Source organism: Amblyomma americanum, chromosome 5 (genome assembly GCF_052857255.1).
Source record: "Amblyomma americanum isolate KBUSLIRL-KWMA chromosome 5, ASM5285725v1, whole genome shotgun sequence".
Lineage (NCBI taxonomy): Eukaryota > Metazoa > Arthropoda > Arachnida > Ixodida > Ixodidae > Amblyomma > Amblyomma americanum.
This window is the reverse complement of record NC_135501.1, coordinates 150,514,949-150,536,966: the sequence shown is the minus strand read 5'-3', so window position 1 is coordinate 150,536,966 and position 22,018 is coordinate 150,514,949. Positions and strand designations below refer to the sequence as shown.

Genomic DNA, 22,018 nt, shown 5'->3' with positions numbered 1-22,018 from the left:
TACCTATCTGATAAAGTATCTGAACGCCCCACGACCGAAACGCGGGAAACTATAGGTCTCCTCGATTTGGCTGCACTTTCTGCACCAGTTCAGGAAGTGCGGCACTCTCGCACTCGATTTGACAGTGCAGCTAGTGCCACCTGCGCTTCGGCACTCGTGCTGCACGAGTTTTTTCTGTACTGCTGCGCTAATGATTTCTGCGTTGGAGCGCGTCGTCAGAACCACTAGATATCGCCCGAGCCGCGTGCACGCACCGATCACGAATTTCTTCGAATCCGGACGAAGTGTCGCACTGCAGCTGAAAAGCTTGCCGCCAAAACCTGCGCACCTGCATGACTCTTAGCCTGAGCGGACGGGCGGATCGCGCCTCACCAACTTTCGCCGTCGGCCGCGCTGCCTTTTAATTTTCAGAAATGGTATTTTACAACTCTAATGACTCGTTTATAATAAACTGAACACCTCCCACCAAAAACATTTATTTTAACCCAACGTTTCGAAGCCGATTCGCCTCCTTCAACAGGGCTGACTGAGGGCGGTAGCTAGCGTCTTTAAAAGTATGGAGGGATGGAGTGGGTCAAAGGGACGAAACCTGTGATGCGAAATGCGGGGGGGGGGGGGGGGGGATAGGGGGGAAGGCGGAGGTGGTTAAGGCTGTTAGTCAGGTTACAGTGTTCTAGAAGGTTGTAGTGGCAAGAGCGAAGCGGGTTTCGGCGGGAGGAGCTGAAGCAAAAAAAGCGGTCGGCCGCTCGGGGCGCTGCCATCGAATACTGGAGGAGAAAAGCGAGCCGTCTGCTTCGTCGCGTCGCTGTATTGAGCGGGTTTGAGCGTTGCCGTGGGAAAAAAGTGGCGATTTCGGCTGCTTGGAGTAGTTGGGGTAAGAACAGCAGATAAGAATATCCTTGGGGGACGCAAAAATGTACAAAAAGACAACAAAACTCGGAGAGCGCCCTTCAGACATGTGGCCCCGCTCCATTAAAAGTCACCTGCGAACACGCACGCTGAACGAGACACCCTGAGGAAACATTGCTGACCAAAGGCACAGAGAGTGAAAAAGCGTATGGGACAGAGAAAGTGCAGTGCATAGTAAGCTCGGCGGCCAACGAATGCAAAAGTTGACAAACAAAAGTGAGGGGTAGCAGAGGGGCGAAGGGGATGAAGATGGGTGGAATGAAGCGGGGGAGGGGTTGCGAAATCACATAGGAACAGCGAGAAAGCGGCGGCAGAACAAGAAAGAAAGGGTGTGAAGAAGAGGAAAAAGAATGAACCGAGAAGTGGAAAAGGGACAAGAGAATGAGGCGTGAAGAGGAATGCAGCAGGGAGGTATACCGTACTTCAGTGCTTTTGCCCCTCGAATTTTTTTATCAGCTTTCAAATTGTGGTGAGTTCGTCTTGTTTGTACAATATTTTTTTTTTCTAGCCTTCCCCGTTCCTCCTGCTTAGCTACTTGGAAATAAATGCTCAGTTGAAAGCCAGCACTCGTCAGTGTGTCCGTGTTGTGTCTCTCCCGTGCTGTCTTCTCATCGCTGGAACAAGGCGTGTTTTGCATCGCGTGTTCTGTGGAATAGTGGGCTTCTCCTTGTTCGTTATTCGGCCACGCTAGTGCTTTGTAGTAAACTCAGGCACATTTTCAACCAAAAACTAATTTTAAAACCCAACGTTGCGGAGCCAGCTGGGCTCCTTCTTCCGGGGTGAATGGGGGCAGTAGTTAGCGTCTTTAAGTATGCATGGATGGGAGCAGCAGGAGGCCGAAAAAAGAAAAGCGGTGATGCGAAAGAAGCGGGCAGGGTGGGGGTTATGGCTGCGATTCACATTAGGGTGTGTAGAACATATCGTACGTTGTCGGATTGACGCGGTCAATGGCTGTCAATAGCGACTTGTCTCCTTCGAGCTGCAGAGCGAATTAAGCTCCCTGCGCATATACTGCGGGCATGTTTCCTTTTGTGCGCTCGATGTCGCAGGAATGTGCCAGGATTCTGGGAATAGCCGTTTTCGAGATTTTTTTTTTTGGTTCAGAAGACGGCACGCACGTACGAGGTTTCGTCGAAGTTGATTCTGTCGTTTTAGTCTTCGGAATGTCCGGGTACACAGGACTGCGCTCTCTTGCGAAGTTGCGGACGTCGTTTTTATGTTGCCGAATTCTCTCTTTCAGTTTTTTTTTCTACGGTGTAGCTTACGTCGCAGTCGCCGCAAGGCTCTTTCCCTCGTGACCGGTCTTTGGGAACATGTAGGCAAAGCGCAACAGTGTTTGTGGGCTTGTGCGCAACCTGACGACCCCTTTTCTCAGGATTCGGGCGGTGGTTTCGCTGGCATCTCGGACATAAGGCAGAGTGACGTACTTTGGTGGTAGCGTTGGTTGCTGTTCGTGCACGTGCTTCGGTTTTGCGTTTTCTGCGATGGAAAAAAGGAAAAAAGCAGATACCCACTGTTTTGCACCGGGTTGCAAAACTGGATATCCCGGGCATCGAGTGGAAAACGGACGGAAGCTTTCTGTATTTGCAGCCCCCAAAGATGCTGAACGTCGAAAGGTTTGGGAGCGAAATTTGAAGCGCGACGACAAGCCTCTTGCTGAAACGTTTGCGATCTGCGAGAGACACTTCGAAGAGCATTTCATCCTTCGGGATTACATACATGTGATTAACGGCAAATTGAAATCCGGCTTCCTCGAGGCAAGCCTGCCCTAGCTCCAGATGCGGTGCCAACACTGCTACCAGGTCTGCCTAAGTACCTCTCGAAGCCTTCTTCTAAACCGAGGGCAGAAAGAAAGCGCCGTGAGGTCGCTGCAGCAGGACCCAGAAAGAAATCTCGGCTGTCTCGTTGTGATGAGCACGAAAACGAAAACTCGGACAGGAGCTCCAACTCGATCGGTGACTTCAAACAAGATGAGCAAGTCGTGCAATCAGGCGATCTTCATTTCATAGCTGAGAATGTAACAGTACCGAAGTTGTGGACGAGGCTGAACACACCGGATCTTGATACTCTGCTATATGCAACACACGCCACCAAGACACCGTTTACTGTATTCCATGAAAAAGTGGCTCGGATGGGGCAAGTGGAATTGTGGCCAAATGCTATTTCAATGGAAAAGAAAAGGAATGCAGAGGAATTACCTACCTTCATGAGGCAGGAGATATTCTAAAAGAAGCTGACTGTGCACGGATTTGCGCAGGTGCTATGAGTGCAGAGACGTATCACGAAGTGAATGAGATGCTGACCTTCAAGATGAAAAACACGCTGAATCTTCTCAACAGCAAAGTCTTTAGAAAGTTCTGCCTTGGTGCAGTCACAGCTGATGGTAAGTGCTTCTAGTATCATAAAACGCACGTTTCAGTTGTTGTTTTTTTTTGAGTAGATCGAAGACGTGCTATATCGGCGTATTAATGAATTTCATTCCATTTTATTAATTTCCCGCTCTTCACCACTGGCTGAAGCGATAATAATAATAATAATAATAATAATAATAATAATAATAATAATAATAATAATAATAATAATAATAATAATAATAATAATAATTGGTTTTTGGGGAAAGAAAATGGCGCAGTATCTGTCTCATATATCGTTGGACACCTGAACCGGGCCGTAAGGGAAGGGATAAAGGAGGGAGTGAAAGAAGGAAGGAAGAGGTGCCGTAGTGGAGGCCGGAGATATTCTAAAAGAAGCTGACTGTGCACGGATTTGCGCAGGTGCTATGAGTGCAGAGACGTATCACGAAGTGAATGAGATGCTGACCTTCAAGATGAAAAACACGCTGAATCTTCTCAACAGCAAAGTGTTTAGATAGTTCTGCCTTGGTGCAGTCACAGCTGATGGTAAGTGCTTCTGCATCCGCATTTCGTTATTGGCTCAATAACACCGCTTCAAGCAATGGTGGGGGGCGGCAAATTCAAAACTGGAATGAAATCTGGAAAGACTCGTTATATATACCGGCCCTGTTTTCATATTTAGTACATGGATCAGCAACCAACTTGGTGTATTTCGCTTTTGTTTTGCAGGCGGGATCTGTGTTAGCTGCAGATACCTAAGAAAAGCACTTGTCACCAGAAAGTCAAAGTTGAATACCAAGACCGTGAAAAGGAATTTGTCCCAGCGACTGAGAATTACCAGTCAGAAAACAAAACTGCTCAGTCTACGTTTGAGGAACCATGCAAGTAAGATAACTGCAATGAAAGAAGAAAACTCCAAAACAATAGAAGCGACAATCCAGCGTAGAATTGAATCGCTAACCACAAAGCAGCAAGAAGCAGCTTTGCACATGTTTAAAGCATCGAAAAGAAAAAGCAGGAGAGGGATGATGTACTCAAATGCGTGGATCCTTGAATGCATTATTATGCGAATAAAAGGTCCGCGGCTCTATGAGCACATGCGCAGGCAAAACATCCTCACTTTGCCAAGCAAAGTTACATTGCAGAGGTATCTCAAGTCATACAGGACAGGATTTGGCTTTAACGAAAATGTCCTGAACATTCTGAACCAAAAGACTTCCACCATGGATATCTGCAAGAGACATGGTGGACTCATTGTGGACGAAATGAAATTATCAGAAAATATTTGCGTCTCCTCTTCAGGACATATTCAAGGCTTTGTGGACATGTCAAAATTTACTCCAAGAAGTGAAATGCACAATGTGGCTGACCACGGGATGGTTATAATGTTTGTGCCATTTGCTGGCAAGTGGACACAGATAATTGCACGTTTTGCTACTCGGGGAAGCATGAAAGGAGATCTTTTGACAAAAGTCATGTTGGAAGGAGTAATACTGGCAGAAAATGCTGGCCTGTTTGTTGACATCAATACCTCTGATGGAGCAACTTGGAGTCGCAAGATGTGGACAGTAATGGGCATTCAGGCAACTGCGTCGAGCACAAAATGCAAAGCACAGCATCCCGTTGATGGAAAGCGGTTTCTTCATTTCGTCTCTGACTTTCCGCATCTGGTTAAATGCGTAAGAAATGGACTTCTGCACTCAGGCTTCAATACGCCAGCCGGACATATAAGTGCTCAAGCATATTCAAGCATTCCACTAAGAAAATATTTATTGTTTAGAGAAAATTTGATACTTTCGTTGTCGGTGAAAGAACGTGCGTGCTATTTAACTGTTTAAAATGCTGCACGTTGTCTGTTGCAATGCCACATCGGATTCTTGCTCGCTTTGTTTATCTCAATACAGTATAGCGAGCAGAATTTTTTTTGTTATCTTATTTGTTTCAGGTGTCTATCTATCCAGTTCGAGAAGCCTTAAAACTAGATGGCTCCAACGTGACGCTCCAGGCCATGCCAGACATCACTGCACGCCACACACAGCCGAACAACTTCGAAAAAATGAGAGTAACATATGCGTTTCAGCTCTTTGGTGACAGCGTTCTTAATGGCCTCCAGCTGTACAAGAGCGAGATTGAGCACCACTGTGGAAGCATTCAGCCTGTCCTGACTTTTTTTGGGTAAGAAAAAAGTACGACTGCGGGTACTATTCTCCCTAAGTATGTTCCACGTCATTTTCTAATATTATGTTTTGCCTCTTCCAGAATGATGAGGGACCTTATTGAAATTATCACGTCTCGATATCCCGCTGAAGCTCTGCGTCCGGATTCCCCTTCTAAGGACAAGTTGCTCTCATTTTTGGCTTACATTTGCGAGTGGGAAGTTCACGCCCGCGAGCGTGGTGGTTTCTTGCCCAACTGTACAGCAGTTGGACTTAGGGTCACTATCGGCAGCACACTGTCCCTGATGGACTAACTGGCACGTAGCGTTGGGTATAAATTCATTATGACGTCAAGACTCAGCCAGGATCCAGTGGAGAACTTGTTTGGCATCGCCAGGCAGTCAGGTTGCAACACGCACCCAACCCCAGAGCAGTTTTTAATAACTGTGTCGTGCCTAAGCTTTTATAACCTTGCCAAGTCAGTTTCTCATGGCAACGCAGAGCCAGGTGTTTTGGATTCTTTACTTAGTGCTGATGCTGTTCCAGGGGCAAAAAACACCAAGCAATCATTCATTGATAAATTGATTGCTGATGGTGATCTGTGCAGTGCTGAGCTTGCTGTAAAAGAACTGAAAGATCCAGCTTCCGACCACATGGCATGTGTATCCGCAAGGAGTGATTTATTTTTTATATTGCTGGATATGTAGCACGAAAGTTCTTGGCTAAATCACCATGTGATGCATGCAGAAAGCTCCTACTTGCTCACGAAACTGACAAACGAAACCTTCGCGCATCACATTTTACACGCCTAAAGGACAAAGGAGGCCTTTTATATCTGTCCCGTTTTATTTTTATGTTTCTGGAAAAGCTGGAGAATCTTTTCACCAGCTGTTTCAGCATGCATGAGCTTCACCACGAAAGTGTGATGGATATTATCGCACTTTTTCGTTGCAAGCACAAAGAGAATATTGGCTGTCCTGATCCCTCTGAATTAATGAGTGCTCAGATGATGGCATTTTATGTGACAACAAGGTTGCACTTTTTTGTGAAGTCGTTGAACCGTGCCAGGGTGCAGAAGCGCGAAGCCGCGAAATATCTTAAACTTAGTCGCACTTTCCACATATTTATTTCGTTTCCTATATATTTTTCATATGAACGTCATTATTTTCAAAGTGTGTTTACTTCTAGGTTGTCACAGTATGTAACTATTTAACATGTAGAGGACTGTATATATAATACATCTGTTCGTGCTTTTGTAATACGATTTCTCATGCGTGCATTTTTATTGTATTTAAGATTCGATTATTTAATGTTGCTGTAAATATACATGTCTTTGTAATCTTTCATTGCGGAAAGGTTTTCTGTTTTCATGATTTCTTTTCTCGTGCTTGTTTAAGTTTTGTAGTGAGCATATTGCTTTCACGTCTGAATATATGTAGGCATTCCTTTGCGTTTGGAGTGCAGTTCTGATGCACAGAAAGCAGCAACTGCATAGATTTGCAAAATCGTCGTGTCTGATCGAGAAGCGTCTTAGTTGTACATTTTCACTAAATTTATTTTCGTCTTTCTCAACTAGCTGCAATCAACTTGTTCAGTGCTGTGATGTCATGCAACTACATTATATCCGGCTATTAATTGTTCTTGTTCCGCCCCTGTAAAAAAACCAGGATCAGTACGCCTGTGAATTTTTATTGCACAGAAACAAAAGGAAGAATGTAGACAAATTAATATTGCGATGTGTTGTTATCATAACGAGTGCCGTGAGGTGAAACCGTCGAGGTCATCTCCGGACCCATGGCAATTACTATCCCATTTCGTCGGGAACACATTCAGCCTGACCTTCCTGAAAATAAGAAAAATGAAACCTTGGAAGAACAGAGGTAAGCAGTTGGCCTTTTTTGCCGAAATTAAACGCGCTTGCAACTCCTTGATTTCCTTCTAAAAGCCTCAGTCATTTCTTTTGTGCCTTTACATCAGTAGCCAAGCGGTGATGCATAAAAAAAGGGGATACTTACGCGATAATGCCACAACAAACAGCGCGACTCTCCGATCGGCCCCCCTTAGCCACGCACCGCGCGCTCGCTTCTGCTCCAGGAGTCTACGCCAGCGCCACACCGCCGCGGCAACCGCTTCTAAAGCCTCACGGGAAGCGCGCCGCTTTTGCCACTACACCTTCTAGAACACTGTACTTGTTACTCAAACCTCGAAGTATGAGTGAGAGTTCTAGAAGGATAACGCAGCGGCGGTGCTGCGTTTGGTCCGAAGCGGCCGTGCAGTGCGCCGCCATGTTTGTTTACGAACGAACTCTAATCTCTCCGCAACGCAAAAAAAAAAAAAGATCCTGTAAAGTTCCCGCGGCCCGATAAGTGGAGGCGCATGCGCAGATGTCGCTAGGAGGGCCGGGTAAATGGTAACGCAAACACGGTAACGTGCATGGAGAAAGGAACGCCGACCAAAGGTTGTTGTTAAAACGAAGACGTTTTAACAACTTAACACGTTTATTTTAAAGTCCGGCAGTACATTTCGCTGTCGATGCGACTCTCTGCTTTCAAAGTCCATCTGGATTTTAACCCCATATGAAAGGCTAGGAGCCTCATTCCGAGATCTCTCCGTCTGCTGCGACCTGTTGACACGGCCTTTGGCCACAGCGTGGTATCAAGAGCGGAACGGCAACTGCTTCAAGCCACGATCCTAGATTGCAAAGCCTCCATCAGGCTCCTGTAGAACGAAGTCTTCTTTGCTCGTCGCCGCCTCGAGCAGCAGTGTCCTGACGACCTCGCCAGCATCCAGTTACACGCCAACTACAAGGTGAGCCTCTAGTCCCGCCAACGAGAGTTGTCCCATAAAAAGATGGTTTGGTTTGATTTATGGGGGTTTAACGTCCCAAAGCGACTCAGGCTATGAGAGACGCCGTAGTGAAGGGCTCCGGAAATTTCAACCACCTGGGGTTCTTTAACGTGCACTGACATCGCACAGTACACGGGCCTCTAGAATTTCGCCTCCATCGAAATTCAGCCGTCGCGGCCGGGATCGAACCCGCGTATTTCGGGCCAGAAGGCGAGCGCCATAACCACTCAGCCACCGCGGCGGCAGTTATCCCATAAAAAGAAGTTATCAAGGCTGCTGCCTCGCGAAAAAGTGTGTGCGCCAGGCCCGTCCACTTCGATAGTCCACAACCTGTCTTCATACAGGCCTACTCGAGCAGAACTCGCCGTACTTGAACTCGTTGAACTTAAGCACGAGACCTGCGCCGGATGCAAAAAAAAAGGTCTGTGCTGTCGAACGCGCTATAGGCCAAGTAGATAACCGCCGATATGAGGCCCGAACTCGTGCAGTCAGCATCCTTGCCAAGCTTCCGCGACATCCTCCGACTCACCTTCTTTCCGAGGAGCGTACGTGATGCTATCAATTAAGAGCCTGCGTAAAAACACGGACATTATTATACTTCCCGCTGACAAAGGCAACGCTACCTTCATCTTAGCGACTAAGTTGAGAAAATGACTGACCTTCTGCAGGACGACAGTACGTACTTGTCGCTGAAGCGGGACCCTACGCTCAAGGTAGAAACAGATTCTTTTGACTGACGTCTTCCGACTTATTGCACCGGACCACACGCACTTTATTTCAAGGACCTCTGCCACAATGGATCAGCTCCCGCCAGGGCCGGATTAAGAAAAATGGGGGGCTGGGCTAATGCGCATGCAGGCCCCCTTTCCCTATACTGCCCCCCCCCCTGTCGCCTGCTATGCTACTGTAAATATGCCATGTGCAATGAAGACGACAGTGCGCCACCATCGACGACGATGAAGACGTTCGGCCGGCCTCTGCGACCGGCTGCCGCGCGCGTTGGAGAGCTCGAGTTCGCTCTGGAAGTCTGTTCTGGGGCCGCTACTGCCGGGCCAGTTTGTGCAACGGTTACGCCGCCAGCCCTTTCACCTCTACAATAAACCGCTCTTGAATATATATATATATATATATATATATATATATATATATATATATATATATATATATATATTGAACCGCTTAATTTGCTCATGCCCGTCGACGATGAAACTCTTTGTGGTGGTACCTCCGTCGCCGCCCTCCCACCACCTAGTGCTGTCTCCGACCCGCTCTCCCCGGAAATGTTTCACCGTTCAGTGGCCAGCGACCTCGACCCAGCTCATCGCGAGAAGCTCCTTACCCTGCTTCACAAGTTGCACTCTTCCTTCGATCACCAGACAACTTCTTTGGGCCGCTCGACCACCGTCGTTCACCGCATTGATACAGGCCCTCACACCCCTCTCCACCAGCGCCCCTACCGTGTGTCGCCTCCAGAGCGCTGCGTCATCGCTGAACAGGCTGACGACATGCTGCACCGCGGCGTTATCCAGTCCTCTTCTGGTCCGTGGTCGTCGCCCGTCGTGCTCGTCAAAAAGAAGGATGGTTCGATTCGGTTTTGTGTTGATTATGTCGCCTAAACAAAATTACACGCAAAGACGTTTACCCACTACCCTGTATTGATGACGCCCTCGACTGTTTACAAGGAGCCGAGTTCTCTTCCCTTATTCTCCGTTCCGGCTATTGGCAAGTCCCCATGGCTGAATCTGACCGCCCGAAAACAGCTTTTGTCACCTCTGACGGTCTCTATGAATTTAACGTGATGCCATTCGGCCTTACAGAACGCTCCCGCAACGTTTGAGCGCATGATGGACAACATCTTGCGTGGCCTCAAATGGCACATTTGCCTATGCTATTTAGACGATGTTGTCGTTTTTTCGCCTGAATTTCCGACACATCTCGAGCGCTTGCACAAGGTTCTGCGCTGTCTCACAGACGCTGGCCTCCAACTCAACCTCAAGAAATGTCGATTTGGTGCTTGCCAACTGACCATACTCGGCCATGTCGTCTCCAAAGATGGCATCCTCCCCGATCCGAAGAAGCTTCGTGCTGTCACAAACTTTCCCAAACCGACTTCTGTTAAGGAGCTCCGAAGCTTCGTGGGCCTATGCTCATATTTTCGCCGCTTTGTGCGCAACTTCGCCTCTATCATCGCCCCGCTTACGAAGCTCCTGAATGGGCCCGACGATCTGCCTGCTTGGAAGTCACCCTGCGACGCCGCTTTCGCTATCCTCCGTCGTCTTCTGACTTCACCACCGATCCTGCGCCATCACGACCCCAGTGCGCCAACCGAGCTGCACACCGACGCCAGCGGCGTAGGCCTCAGAACCGTACTTGCACAGCGTAAGGCCGGCTTTTCTGAATACGTTGTTGCTTACGCCAGTTGTACGCTCACGAAAGCCGAATCTAATTACGCCGTTACGGGAAAGGAGTGCCTCGCCATAGTCTGGGCACTCACAATATTTCTTCCTTACCTTTAGGCCGCCCCATCGACATCTTAACTGACCACCATGCACTCTTCTGGTATACTGAGGAGGTCGACGAGGCTTTGGAAACGATTGTTGGACGCAAGAAAGAAAAAGAAGAGCTTCGGTTGGCTCAAGAAAGACGGGTGTCGTTCGAGCAGAAAGAAAAAGAAGAGCTTCGGTTGGCTCAAGAGAGACGGGAGGTCCGTGAGGCAGAGGAAAAAGCGAGAGAACGTCCTCGAAAAATGAAGGAGCTCGAAATCGCGTCGAACGGAGGGAATATGGCGCGTATTAGCCCTGTAGCTTTGGTAGAGAAGCAAGGGAGGCAGAGATTGCAGGATCTCGTCTCACCATACCGCGCGGGAGGCGATATTGCACTCTTTTTCGTAAATTTCGAACGTGCATGCGGGAAGGTGCACATCGACAAGAGCGCTTGGTCGGAAAAGTTACTTCCTCTCCTTCCGTGCGAGGCGGCCGAAGTGGTGGCTCGCCTCTCACGGGAAGAGTGTGATGACTACGAGAAGGTAAAGAGCGCACTGCTTAGGAAGTACCGGCTTTCTGCTGAAGCCTTTAGGTAGCGATTCAGGCAGGCAAAGAAAGGCGGAGAGTCGCATACTGACTTCGCGTACCGGCTTAAAGTCAGCTTAAACTAGTGGCTTAAGACCGCTGAGGTGCACGGAAGTCATGACAAGGTACTGGAGTGCATCGCACTAGAGCAGTACTATAGCGCGATTCCAGAAGATCTGGGGATATGGCCGCATGATAGGCTAACAGATATACACCTAGACAAAGCGGCACAGCTCGCTGACGAGTATTACGTTCGCCGAAACCTCCAAAGCAAGGCAGGGTACGATAACAGGCTAGGAAAGGGAGAAACCTATTTAAAGAGAATCCCCGACCGAATGGTGCTACCAGCACGCCGGGATCACCGAGCAGAGGATGCGGGGTCAAAAGGAGGATGTAGCGAAAAAAAAAGATTGAGTCACCCAAATCTGTCGATTCGCCGAAACAGCAGGCACCTGGAGCTCGCGGGTTTGAAGCGCGAAAGCCCATTGTCTGCTATAATTGCAACAAGGAGGGTCACATCTCATTGAACTGCAAACAGCAAAAGATGGCGTTCGCGTGCATGCGAGAGTCGGATGAAAGCAAGGCGGAAATTTGGGCGGGTTGGTAAGTGTTCATTTTCGTTCTCAGCGCAACACGGAGTCCCGTTCGTGTTGCGCTGAGAGCGAAAAAAAAGAAAGTCGGAGGAAAGCCTTAAATTTCTGGAGCTAGACATGCGGAACGTGGTGATAAATGGCAAGAAATTCAGAGCATTGCGGGATTCAGCGGCTACCATGGATGTTGCTCACCCGACCTGTGTTTCCTCCACGGACTACACCGGCGAATGCGCCTGGATTAAGCAGGTCTCCGAAGAACAGAGTGCATGCTTGCCTATAGCGAAGGTGAGTCTAGAGGGGACTTTTGGCAGGCTAGACACAGAAGCGGTAGTTAGCGCAAACTTGCCGACACACTTGCCCTCCCTGTTTTCGAAGAAATCCGAGCAGCTGCTGAAAGAGAAAGGTCTCTCTTTCACCTCGGCCTTGGCTTGCATGGCGCTAACACGTTCTCGAGCGCTAGAGCTCGCAAAGAAACTCGAGTGCGCTCCGATAAATGAGCAGGTACCGAACCATTCTACCGGCCAGCCGGGGGATCCTTGCAGGAAAACTGATCCGTCTAAACCGCATGAGTATGACCATGAAGGTGTTCCCGAACCAGCGGTAGCTCATGAAATTCAAGGAACTGCCGATTCCGTAGAGAATGGGGCAACAGGAACCAACGCGAAGGGTTCGACATTAACACCTGCTTCGACTTGTTGGGAGGAGTTGACTAAGGTTGATAGGAAAGCACTCATTGCAGAGCAGAAAAGCGACCCATCGTTAAGAGCTCCAAGCAATAATGTGAGAGAGGGAGTCGCCAGAAAGAACATCAGCTTTCATGAAAAATCAGTCCTTCAGTACGAGAAATACTGCGACTCAAAGGGACGCACATATGAGCAACTCCTGGTGCCTGAGAAGTGCCGGCGGCAGCTTCTAGAGGTCGCACATAGAAATGCATGGGCGGGCCACCTGGGCATAAAGAAAACAAAAGCTAGGTTAGCCCTCGAATATTACTGGCCTCGCTGCTGGAAAGATGTGCAACAGTTTGTTAGCTCTTGCGACACCTGCCAGCGGGTCGGAAAGTCGACGGATAAATGGAAAGCGCCCATGATACTAGTTCCCATCATTACAGAGCCCCTTCGGCGTCTTGTAATAGATACTGTCGGCCCACTGCCAGCGTCAATCTCTGGTTGTCGCTACATTCTGACCTCACTGCGTGGAAACTAAATTTCCCGAGGCCATTCCCTTGAAGGAGCTAAGTTCCGCATGTGTTGTTGACGCCCTTTTGTCAATTTTCTCTCGCGTGGGATTCCCTGCAGAGATACAACGCGATAACGGGAGCGTGTTCACAAGCTGCTTGACAACAACGTTCTTTGAACGGTGTGGGATTAAATAAGCCGCAGTTCCATTCACCACCCCCAGTCAAATCCAGTCGAGCGTATGCACTCAGTGCTAAAGCGGATACTTAAGTCTCTGTGTTTTGAGCATAAGGGAGATTGGGAAGGCTGCATTCCAGCAGCACTCTTTGCAACGAGATCCCCCCCCCCCCCCCCCGGAAGCACAGGATTTAGCCCCGCTGAACTAGTCTACGGGCGTGACTTGAGGACCCCGTTACGCATGCTGGCGGAGTCATAGGAGGGTTACGGAAGGGATTCTGGTGTAGTGGAATACGTTCTAAAGCTACTGGAAAGACTTGCGAAAACCAGAGACCTCGTGGAAGCAAATGTCAGTGCAGCGCAGTCACTGTCTAAAGTGTACTACGACAAATCTGCACGCAAGCGCACCTTTCAATCTGCTGACCAGGTGATGTTGCTGCGTCCGTCAAAAAGGAACAAGCCTGAGGTGCAATGGGAAGGGCCAGCTAAGGCGGTGTCCGAGCTTTCGGACACAAACTATGAGGTCAAATTTAATAACAAACACAATCGGATAATCCACAGTAATTTGATGAAGCCTTATGTACAGCGTCAGGCCATGGTTAACATGGCGCTGAACATGCCGGAGGAAGAGATCTCAGACATACCTTATGTCGCACATGAGGACGAGCAATCAGCGAATGAGCTGCTAAATTCAATCGACAGAGAGCCACGTTTGACGGAAAGTCAACGAGGAGACATGAAAAACGTCGTCCGCGACTTTGAGGCGGTGTTTTAAAACAAGCCAGGAAAAACAACCCTCGTCGAACACGACATTCAGCTGTCCAGCGAACAGCCGATCAGGAGCAAACCGTACCGTGTCTGCAAAAGGCAAAAAGAAATCATTGAGACGGAGATCCACCGTATGTGCGAACTTGGCGTCATAGTGCCCTGCGAAAGTGACTATACGTCACCAATCATTATTGTAGAGATCCCAGGCAAAGATCCGAGACCTTGCGTGGACTACCGGAGACTGAATTCAATCACAGTGGACCGGACCTACCCCATTCCGAACATCGAGGAGAGGGTTGAAACAGTCGCTAAATCAGAATATATATCCACACTGGTATTAGTTCGTTGTTACTGGCAGGTGCCACTCACTGAGCGCGCCAGCAGGTACGCAGCATTCGTGTCCCCCGCCGGCACCTTTCGCCTTGTAATGTTGAGCTTCGGCTTGAAAAATGGCCCGTACTGTTTTTCAAAGTTAATGGTCCAAGTGCTGCCGGGACTTGCAGATTTCGCTCTCCCCTACCTTGACGACGTGGCCGTTTTCTCACAAAACTGGGAGGAGCATATTGAACACCTGCGTATTTTGTTGAGCAGACTGCTTGATGCTTGTTTAACGGTAAGGGCGGGAAAATGCCACCTGGGGTGCGCCGATGTGAACTATCTTGGGCACGTGGTTGGACGAGGCCAAACCACACCCGACAAAAGCAAGTGCCCTCAGAACCCACTCATCCCGCCAGACCAAAACTCAGGGCCAAAACTGCACTTAGCAAAAAAAAAAACTTCAACTAAAACTTGGAGATAAAATGTTTTGCCTGAATGAACACATGGTGTCTTCCGACGAGGGGTTTAGACAGGGCACCTGTCCAAGGCGTGTGCTCAGGTTTTTTCTCGGCCTAGCAGGCTATTATCAGCATTATGTAAAGGGCTACTCTGATTTAGCCAGCCCCCTGACCGACGCGCTGAGAAAAGGTGAGCCTACCAATCTTCCTTGGCACCAAAAGAAAGAGAAGGCATTTCAGTCTGAAAACGGCCCTAAGCGAGCGCCCAATACTGGCAGCGCCAGATTTCTCGAAACCCTTTATCATACATTGTGATGCCAGCGGCCGCGGGTGTTGCGCTATTCTTTTTCAGAAAAAACGATGGCAGGCACGCACGGCCCGTCCTTTACTTGAGCCGCAAGCTCAGCACGCGGGAAGAGGCGTATAGCACGTCTGAAAAACAATGCGCATGCCTCGTTTGGGCTATAGACAAACTGACATGGTACGTCTCCGGGTCCCGTTTCACAGTAGAAACGGACCATTGCCCTTTGACTTGGCTGCACAATATGTCGCCCAAAAATGGTCGTCTACTGAGGTGGAGCCTGGCACTCCAGCACCACAGCTTCGAGGTTCGCCACAAGAAAGGCAAGCTCCACACAAATGCCGACGGGCTAAGTGAGCCTTTTAGCTGGTAAAGATTTTACCAAAAGGGGATGTCCACCAAAATTTTAGTTTTGGAGATTTATTTCATATTCTCTTCCTAATGGAGAGCGTGTATCTCCCACTTCCTTTGCAGTAATATTGTTCATCATCAGGTAACATACCTAGGAGTACGTTTTCCTTATTTCGGCCAAAGAGAAGAGCGAGTGGTGTAACGTGCCTTGACTCTGAGGTATTGGGGCGGGCAAAATTGAACGTCACGTCGGTCAAATCCAGTCACTTATTCCCGTACCGCGTGCCCTCTAAGCACTAACCTGATTTCATTTAGCGATTTTTTTTCCCTTCCAAGTGCGCCTCGAGCGGGAGCACACGCCTTGGACAGGTGCCCTGTCCAAACTCCTCGCCGGGAGACACCATGTGTTTATTCAGGCAAAACATTTGATCTCTTCAAGCTTTAGTTGAAGTTTTTTGCTAATTGCAAATTTGGCCCTGAGATTTGGTCTGGCGGGATGAGTGGGTTCTGAGAGCACTTGCTTTTGTCAGGTGTGGTTTGGTGTCTGTGATCCCTTTTGGCTAGCATTGCAGAGAATTTCCCGAAACGGCCATCTGACGAGGGGAAGCGATGCCGAGCTTCGGCACTGAAGGTCATCCGAAGACTCCTAGAGAGCATCTGGTTCCTGGCACGACCAGTCAGCCGAGCTACGTGCGAGCAGTTCATCTTCCGGGCGCAATATCTGGCGGCGCGGGTGCTGTTGTGCTCGCGCTTCCTTCCTGCTGTTGAGGTCGGCGAATTTGGACATGGGAGGATTCCCCGAGGACCACCGCGAGGGTGGGTGAGCCCTCTGGGGGAGACGTGGCTGGAATGCGGGAAGCAGCGACGATAATAGCGTCCCCACGTGTTCGTTCCGGTCCTCAGACGACGAAGTGCAAGATCACTGTTGCCCTCTTCAGTCACGCTGGAGTTGAACAATTGCCTGAGTGCCGCGCCTTTGACAGAGGTTCCGCGTTCCGGTCACGAGTACAAGATCTTTCAACCCCAGCTGGGAGACAGCCTGCATTCCTGTGTCACGCAGGCGCCTTCCTGGTCCACATGGGAGCGGTCCGGACACGTGCGCGCCCAACTGGAGGCCGCGTGGACAACGTGACCGGGTCCTGTTCCATTTCCCTCGACCGAGCGGCGAGAGAACATCAGGACCGCCTGCCGTGGGTGGTACCATCAGTGCCATCGAGTGATTGGACATCATTCTTCGAACTGTATTCCCCAGCTAGGCATCTGGGGAATACGAAGAGTATTTAATGAGCTGCTGGTTTGGTACCAGAAGAGAGCCCCCCTCTTGAGACATACCCTTTGCTGGGAGACTCCCGACTGCTAAGAAGCTCCCTTTACTGAGAGGCACTCTCAGTTGCCCTTACTTGTACATTATGTAAATAGTCTTCGTATAAAGTTTTCCGAGTTTTCTTCCTCCGATCGTCCTCGTCTCTTCTCCGGCCCAGTCACACTACCTGAATCCCAACAACTGGTGGCAGCGATGGCATGCTGCTACCTGAATCCCAGCAGCGCCAACAGCGTCAACGTCTTTTTGCTTCAGCGCCACCTCGCTCATGACCAACCATTAACTGCCGCCTGACACGGTGCACAGTTAGCTCACAATCCGGTGGGCAGGTACTGATGACGCCACAAGGTTACGATACCTAGGTTGCCCACTTACCTTATTCCTTGGTTGCTTCTCTGGGGATTTTTCTCTCACGGTTAACGAAGCCGCCGACGTCGCCGGATTTTCTGCGACACGAGCTCCTTAGCGCTATCGCGTCAAGATAAGTTGTACCTCCCGCTTATCTAAGAGTAAGCTCCGTGTAGTTTCCCGTTCTCTCAACAGAAGGCAAGCTCTAAAAGGTAGTGACATTACAGACTGAGTTCTAGGCCTTCTACAACTGACATCATCATCATCAGTCTGACTACACCCACTGCCGGGCAAAGGCATCGCCCATGTCTGTCCAATTAGCCCGGTCCTTTGCCAGCTGCGCTCACCGTATCCCTGCGAACTTCTTAATCTCATCCGCCCACCTAACCTTCTGCCGCCCCCTGCTGCGCTTGCCTTCTCTTGGAATCCACTCCGTTACCCTTAAGGACCAGCGGTTGTCTTCCCTTCGCATCACATGCCCTGCCCAAACCCATTTCTTCTTGATTTCGACTACGAGTTCATTAACCCGCGTTTGTTCCCTCGCCCACTCTCCTCGCTTCCGCTCTCTTAACGTTACACATATCATTCTTCTTTCCATGGCTCGCTGCGTTGTCCTTAAGTTGAAAGATTTTCATTAGCCTCCACGTTTCTGCCCCGCAGGTGAGCACCGCTAAGATACAGCTGTAGTACTTTTCTCTAGAGGGATATTGGTAAACTGCTATTCATGATGTGAGAGAACCTTCCATAAGCGCTCCAGCCCATTCTTATCCTTCTAGTTATTTCCCTCTCATGATCCTGATTAGCTGTCGCTACCTGCACTAAGTAGACTTATTCCTTTACCACTTCCAGCCCTTCGTTTTCAAATGTGAACTGGTGTTCCCTTGCTAGGCTGTTGAACTTCACTTTGCTTTTCTCCAAGTTAATTTTTAGACCCACCGTTTGCATTGCCTGTCTAAATCACTGATTATGCTTTGCAATTCATCTCGTGACTCAGCAACTGACACTGATAACTGACACCTTACTTCAAGGCCGACATTACGAAATGTTGCTTCAATAATGCTGTTAATTTTACGTTCTGTGCAGCGAAAAAATACAGTGCTGCATTAGTTGCACAACTGCACGTATTCCTGCGAATTCAAGGGGCCAATGAAGTCAATGGCCACTTGTCCCAAACAGCGATTGGATATCAGCCGGTAGTTTCAGAAAGTAACAACGGCCAGATAGAAAACACGCTTTAATTTCGGCCACGCAACTGACTTTGTGCAAGGGTAGCAAGACATTAGTACAGTATAATTGTGCAGATATCAGAAGCTAATGCAAAGCAGTATGACTCGGGTACTTTTGTGCGTATTTTCAACTCTGTATTAGTGATGCAGAAGCGAAGGTTCCTGGACATCCGCCACCATGATGTACTTCCTCACATGCAACCAGCAATCGTAATTTAGTTCGTCCAGCTGCATCTGGCCGTCACGGCGGGCGCAGCATTCGACCCTGTACTTAACGACGCAGGCCGCCCTCAAGAAGCCATCCATGTCGGTGATGGTGTACAACGCCCGCCTTATCATTGCCTTAGCTTCGTCACACTTCACAGCAGCCCTATCTGCTACCATTTCTGCGAGCTTCGGATGATCGGACACAAACTCCAGGGCACACGCGCAATGGCTTGTCATGTCACCCAGCACAAATCTGATTGCCCGGATGAGGAGGCTGGAGTTGCGCCTCGTTACCTCCTGCACTGTGAAGTGTTCTTCTTTGGCTTCATCACAATAGGGCACGTGGACTCGATTGAGGTTGTAACTACCAGTGACGACTGGTGCCAGGTGCTGCAAGAAGCCAAGATTAGTGTTGTTTTCACAATCTACTTTCACGTCATGGAGATATGCACCACGCACTGCGAATTCCGCGAGTAATGCGCAGTCGGCATTGGAAAAATCAAAGTCTATCAGGGTTACAGCGTTGAGGTTGGCGTTCAACGAAACTGCTTCGACAACTGAACTTTGGGCTTTCGAAAGAATCGAATTCGCTTCATTGTGACTATATCCCATCAACCGCAGCCAAAGCTCTTTAAGATTGGCAGCTCCTGCTATAAACGCAGAGAGGTAGGAGTGAACTTCGTTCATGTATTCTGAATCTATCATGAAGAAGGCTGACCTAATGTGCCCGCAGGACCCGAGGATCTCTAACGTAGGGCAAGGGTCGCAGACCACGCGAAGTGTATCCAAAGATACGGCCGTAACTTCCGGGCAGTCGGGAATATCCCCGAATGTGATGTAATCCACATAGTGGTTCTTGATGACCACCCTTTGCGAGAGACCACACTCTCGAATCGTTCCGCAAATTTCCTTCAGGTCACATGCCGAGGGGAGGTTCAGAACGGTGACTCGAGTGAGGGTGGTATTGTGCATCAAGGCACGGAAAAAAGCGTGGCAGTCTGCCTCTTGCAACTCGAGAAAGTCGACGGTCAGCGTCTCAAGGACTGAGTTGTGTTTCAATGCAGGCAGCCAGGACATTGTTTTTTGCCGGTTGCCTCTCACCAATCTGGCACATAGTGCTAATTGGTCTTCCAGCGGCTCCATCGGCCAAGTCAAGCTCAGCTCCCTTAGGGTTCTGTTCCGGGCGACCACTTGAGCGAAAATATCAATATCTTCAGCTCCAAGGTACCATGTCACAACAGTCAATTCCTCTAACATTGTCGTTGTAGAGATGGCACTGACAAGGTTTCGCAAAATGGCTGTCTCTGATTCACATCGTGATCTGAGAGCAAGTGACTTGATCGTCGGATTGTTCTGCAAGTAATCGGCAAAACAATCCAGCCGGAAGACGCCTTTCGAAACTGAGAGGCTAGTCACGGTGTTGCTCCGGCTGAGCTGTGCGATGAATTCCATAGCTGCTTTCTCATTCAATTCCAAGTGTGCCACGTCAATGGTTACTAGCCTGGCCGCCGCGCAGCCGACAGGAAATGTCCTGACAAACAAATAGTCATATCTCATGCGCCAATTAAGGAAGAGGAGCTCTTCGATCTGCGTCATTGTCTTGATGAGTTGGAGCACCCGTTCATGAATGCACTCTTCCTCCTTGCTGACAACTGCTTCGCAGCAGAGGACGAGCAACTTTTTCACACCGTGGCTGCGTGTCAGGGCCTCTGCCAGGAGCTCACATCTGGCGACGTAGCAGGTCAGCTCGACACACACGAGGCATCTATGGTGCGTGAACAGCCAATGCAGGAGATGAATAGCAACGCGTGCGGAATGCAGCATTTGCAAGTGGTGTTCATGCGGGAAGGATTCGAGCGCCACCAGTCGCACGTCGCCAAGGTTGACTTCATCCTCCCGCAGTTGGAGGCCCAAGTGGCACAGGACGGCGTTGAAGGCTTCCAGGCGCCCCAACAACTGGCAGACGGATCTATGGCCAATACGAGTGCAGGAGATACACAGCTCAGAGGGAAGAACCTGGACTGTACTCCAAATAACGACCATGCCTGGAACTTGAGCCTCTTTCCGTGGCGTCCTTTCCAAGGCAGGCAGGTAGCTCGTGACACGGAGCTGCACAAAAAAAAGAAAGAAATATTCTTGTCACGCAGATTGATGATGATCATTATGATTTTTTTTATGGCGAAGGATCTCTGTGAGCAAAGAGCGCCATGGCACAAGGTTTATTCAAGTCAAGGTGGGGTCAAAGAACCATTTCCCAAGCATTTCTCTCTAAAGCCGAGGACCAGGCAGGGCAAAGCTTGTACCCATGGTATCACCGGTGGGCACCCGGTGGCACTGGGGATCGAACCCCGCAACTCCCGCATCCATCCGAGGCGGATGCACAAACCGCTAGGCCACCATTGCGGTCGCCACGCAGATTGGCATACTCAAATCCCCAGCTTTCTTAACGTGCCCTCTTAGTATTTCAATCAATATATCCTACGAGAACCCCAAGAGCGAGGCGTGTAATCGCAGTCACACTGAAGAAGTGGTTTCTTAACATGATGGCTAACTGCAACGTTGATCAGTCAGTTGAAGCCCACACAGGTTTAATGTGTCTTGCCTTGTCGTAAGCGCTTGTCTCGCGGTGATCAAAACCTGTTTGTCTATAAAAAGACGTTTATCTGTTATTTACTTATACTTTGTAGGTTCGCAAAGACATCGATTAAGGCGCCAATAAAAAAATCAAATTGCAAAAACAGCTGAACTCTTTCCCTACTGCAACCACTGGCCATAGCTATATAGACCACTAACTATATATGCGAACACGAATTTCAGAGGCTTCCGCGACGTTTCTGAACATGTTACTCAATCAATCAATCAGTTTATTTTGTATTAAAAAACACTCTGCAAGTTCAGGTCTACCAAAGCCTGGCAAGCAGCGAAAATTCGCGTGCAGTGCTTTATATATACATAAAAAAGGAAAAATACGTAAATAACAAAAAGTAAACAAAAAGTAAAACAAACAACAGACCAATGTTGCCAGTTAATTCGAAAAATAGCCGGATGCTTCAAACACTCTAAAAACCCACAGTATGTCAACACCTACAGGAGATTAGAAGCAGAGGACAATGTGACCATAAAGGGGTTAACGAGACGAGAAAGGCGAGAAATTGCTGCATAGCAAAAATTCTAACGTAAAATTCATAGTCAGGTGAAAACAGATGAGCGCAGTGGTTCCTTTAGTTTATAATTCCTATTTAGACAAGATGCACTTGAAGGCAGCGCAGTTAATAATGCAGGCACATATATAGAAACGTAAGTTCTTTTACCATAACGAGTGGGACAGCGCGGAATGGTATTCCTATTTTTCGGCCTGGGGCATATACTGGGAATCTACTGAACTTTATGCACAGTGGACCGCAAATCTTTCAGCAAAACTGTTTCAAATATAAGAGA

The 22,018-nt window shown here is 48.9% G+C and overlaps 1 pseudogene; it reads left to right on the top strand.

Moving 5' to 3' along the window:
* The first annotated feature begins 2,393 nt into the window (after positions 1 to 2,393).
* Positions 2,394 to 9,882, top strand: LOC144134260 (uncharacterized; annotated as a pseudogene).
* The last annotated feature ends 12,136 nt before the right edge of the window (positions 9,883 to 22,018 follow it).